At 45.6% G+C, this 3,993-nt stretch overlaps 1 long non-coding RNA gene across 1 annotated transcript; it reads right to left on the minus strand.

Moving 5' to 3' along the window:
• Positions 1 to 496: 496 nt before the first annotated feature.
• Positions 497 to 1,584, minus strand: LOC131511351 (uncharacterized). Its single transcript, XR_009261479.1, has 2 exons — positions 1,413 to 1,584; positions 497 to 907 (listed from the first exon to the last, which is right to left on the minus strand). It is a non-coding gene; the product is annotated as an uncharacterized LOC131511351 (long non-coding RNA).
• Between the last annotated feature and the right edge of the window lie 2,409 nt (positions 1,585 to 3,993).

A 3,993-nucleotide genomic window follows, 5' to 3' on the forward strand; every position in this document is an offset into this window, starting at 1 on the left:
TGTTCTCTAACCCTCCCACAAGGGTACCTCACTTGGGAGTCAGACAAACCCGAATTCAAACTCCATCGTGGCCACAAAACTGGCAGTGTGACCCTGAGGCTCAGATAAAATCTCAGAGTTTCAGTTTCTCATTTGTCAAATGAGTACAATAACCTGTCTCTTCACTGGCTCCTGGATGGAGGAGGTGGAGCACTTAGCCCCTCCCCCACTTCGCCCCATCAAGGCTCCTTTAATGAGAATTATTAGCACTCTTTATCAGCAGCCCTTTCAGGACTACAGTCTTGGCCAAAAGTGGATGTGAATGCAGTTGAGGCTGACAGTGAGGGAGAAGCACCGAGAGCCCTGATGTCCCTGTCCCATTTCAGGTACCTCTCTCCCACAGTTATGGGGACAGTTATTCTTTGGTCATGTGCTTCCATCCCTCCCCTCACAAGAGTGAATTAACAGGAGCATAAACACAGGTGTCACTATGATTTATGGAGTAATTAATAAACAATTAAGGTGTCTTGGAGCACAATTACACATTTTATTTCAGCCGCCTTCTGTGGCCATGACTTTGCTTACCCGCCGTCGGGGTAGAAGACGGTGCGTGGCCTGTGGCGGTGGGTGATCTGGAAGGCTATTCGGGTTTTATGTAAAACCAAGGCGTGGGGCAAATGCTGCCTGAGAGGCATAATGTCAAATGAGCTTCTCTCAAAGGCATCCAGCCCTAAACCTGCCTTTTCCAGCTCTCTGCATGGGCTCTGCTCCATCCAGCGGGTGGAGAAGCCTCTCGGGGTGATCTGCTCACGGGCTGCTAGAGCTGACCAGGAGATCCCAAGGCACACAGACCCGTGCTGTCACTGCCTGCCACTACCACGAGCATTCTTTCCAGGCTTGTGTGGAGCTCTGTTTCTAAGCTTGGCACCTGCCAAGAAGGGAAGGTACCATCGGTCACCTCCTCTCCTGGGGGCAATGGCCTCCCACACACTGAAGCCAACAAGGCTCCCTCCCTCCACCCCCATTCTAGTCCACTTATTGGTGCCCTCCACTCAGGGGCACTGCCAGGTGGCCTTGCTGGGCATGCTCCCATCACCCTCCTGCCACACCTACTTCACCACCAAGTCCTATCACCCATGCCAACCCCACCACCACTACCACCACTCCACACCTTACAACCTTTACTGACTTCCCACTGACCTTAAGCTTACACCAGCCTGTGTGTCACCCACCCCACTTCAACTGCACGATGGCGATTCACCTCCCCGCCTCACCCGTGACACAGCCCCGCCCTCCTCTTTATGGGGAACCTGTCCTGTGGTCACTCTGTGTGCCAAACCAAACACAAACATTCTGCCCTACTGGACCAACTCAGCTCCTGCTGTCTCCTCTGAGTTTTTGGGGAGCCCCCTCACCACCCACTTCATGCTTACCCTTGTCACCCACTCCACCAGGCTCCCTCCTTCCACTGGCCCAGGTTGATGTCCTCACTGCTCATTTCTTTTACCATCCCAAATCCAAACCCATCTGTGAGAACAGGGTTTCTGAGTTTCTTTTGCCAAGAAGCCTTCCCTGGCTAATCTGGCCCACCCTGATCTTTCTCACCCTGACCACTTCCAATGTCACAAAGCCTCAGACAGTGTCAGCACTATGCCTTTGGGGCTTTTTTGGTTTTGTTTTTGCTTGCTGCACTTGACTGTGAGGTAGTATGGCAGAGAGGACACAAGCTCAGCTCCCAGGCATAGGCAAACCTGGGTTCAAGTCCTGGCTCCATCACCAGCTATCTGTATGACCTTAAGCAAGCCACTTAAAGTCCGCGGTTTTTTTTTTTCCATGTCTATAAAATGTGGATCGTTGTTTTAAAGATTAAATGAGCTAAAGTGCTTAGCATTGTTCCTGGCATGGTAAGTGTTTGGTGAAAATTAGCCTTTATTACCACATGCCCATGCATGTGCACACACACAATCTTTATAACGAGATTTTTAGGGGCAACTGGGTGACTCAGTCAGTTGAACATCTGACTCTTGGTTTTACCTCAGGTCATGATCTCAGAGTTCATGAGTTTGAGCCAAGTCCCATGTTGGGCTCTGCACTGACAGTGCAGAGTCTGCTTGGGATTCTCACTCTCTCTCTCTCTCTCTCTCTCTTTCTCAAAATAAATAAATAAACTTAAAAAAATTAATGAGATTTTTAAATGCCACAAACACCAAGACCCATTCAAATATATCTCACACCCAGAGAGAAATGTGCTACCATTCAGAAACCACTCCTCTGGCTCCCATATTGACACTAACCGCATCTTTTGCTTTAAGGTCTCCTTGTTTCCTTCCATTGAAACTCCAATTTTAAGCATCCATCTATAAATGACATCCCAAAGTCCCTGAAAAATGTAGCTCTCCATGGCTCCAGGTTGAAAGTTAAGATGGGAATCAAGTCACCAGGTAAAATACAGGATGCTCATACAATATTTAGGACATACTTATACTGAAAAAAAAAATCACCGTTAGTATGAAAGTCAGATTTAACAGGGCAACCTATATTTTTATTTGCCAAGTCTGGTAATCATAGGTGGGAAATTCTGAGGGACTTCCAGCCATACAGCACTGTCTCATTTCTCCCATTGGGAACTTCCACTGCAACCAAATTGGTTTCCCTGGGGCCGTCTCATACAGACCTGGGATTATGTTTATTATGGCCAACTCAATTCTTCAGTAAACACATCTAAATGCAAATAAGCATTAAAACCCACATCATGGTTTTAACAGCCTTCCTGACATTCTCTCTCCACTCCCTGCCCTTATGAGTCCCTGCCTTTATCACATTAGGAACACACACACTCACAAAGGAAAAATAAATATGATTGATGGGGGCAAGCTACAATAATATTTAAGGTCACTTCCAATTTTGACCTTGCACGTAGAATGTGGTAGAATGCTCACTGGTACCTTATATGTCCAGAATACCCTAAGAGATGATAATTACCTTGACTGGTAATAGGATTCTTAGCTCATAATCTTTTTCTTTAGATGTTGGTAAATATTGTTCAATAGACTTCTGGCTTCCTGTATTGCAAATGAGTCTAAAGTTCTTTCCTTTGGAAATGACCCATCTTTTTCCATCAACACCCTGTGAAATTTTCTTTCCCTTTGGAGCTCAGTGATGCCACCTGATGTCTGTTTGCAACTATCCTGACAACCTCAGCAAGCCCATCCATACTCAAGACCACATCTTTCTTTAGTCAGGAAACATTTCTTCTGGGATTTCCTTAATTATCATTTTTCCATACACACTTCTAGAACCCTTGGTTTGTTTGGGTGTCCCTTTTATATTTCTTAGTTATATTTCTTAATTTTTTGCCCATGAACTCCACATATTTGTTTTTACTTTGGGAGCTATTTATCCCATATTTTCACCCAGAATGCTAATTTGGTTCCCAGCAGCAACCAGTATCCTGTAAAATTTGCCCATCAATTTTTTTAATTAATAAATTGCTTTTGGGGGGCGCCTGGGTGGCTCAGTCAGTTAATCGTCTGACTTCGGCTCAGGTCATGATCTCACGAACCTGAGTTTGAGCCCCGCGCTGGGCTCTGTGCTGGCAGTTCAGAGCCTGGAGCCTGCTTTGGATTCTCTGTCTCCCCTCACTCTCTGTTCCTCCCCCGCTCACACTTTGGCTCCCTCTCTCCCTCAAAAATAAATAAAGATTAAAAAACAATTAAAAAAAAAAGAAATTGCTTTTTGTTGTTTTAGAAAATCAATGTTTCCTCTAGTTTTCTTTGAGAGGTCTTCCTTCTATCCTACTAAAGTTCTCTTCTGCCTCATCATTTTGTTCTACCTAAGTAAAAGCCACCTGTTCTAGTTGTTTACTAAATTCCCTTAAGTGGATGATGAGTTTTCTGTTTCTACTCATGATTATATATTCCCTAGGCACTCAGACAGTTTGGGCGGTGGAGGGTCTCTTGAACAAGAAGGCACCAGTAAGATGGTGGATTTTTGCCTCCCAGTAGGCTGGCAGTA

The sequence above is a fragment of the Neofelis nebulosa genome, chromosome 5 (genome assembly GCF_028018385.1).
Source record: "Neofelis nebulosa isolate mNeoNeb1 chromosome 5, mNeoNeb1.pri, whole genome shotgun sequence".
Taxonomy (NCBI): Eukaryota; Metazoa; Chordata; class Mammalia; order Carnivora; family Felidae; genus Neofelis; species Neofelis nebulosa.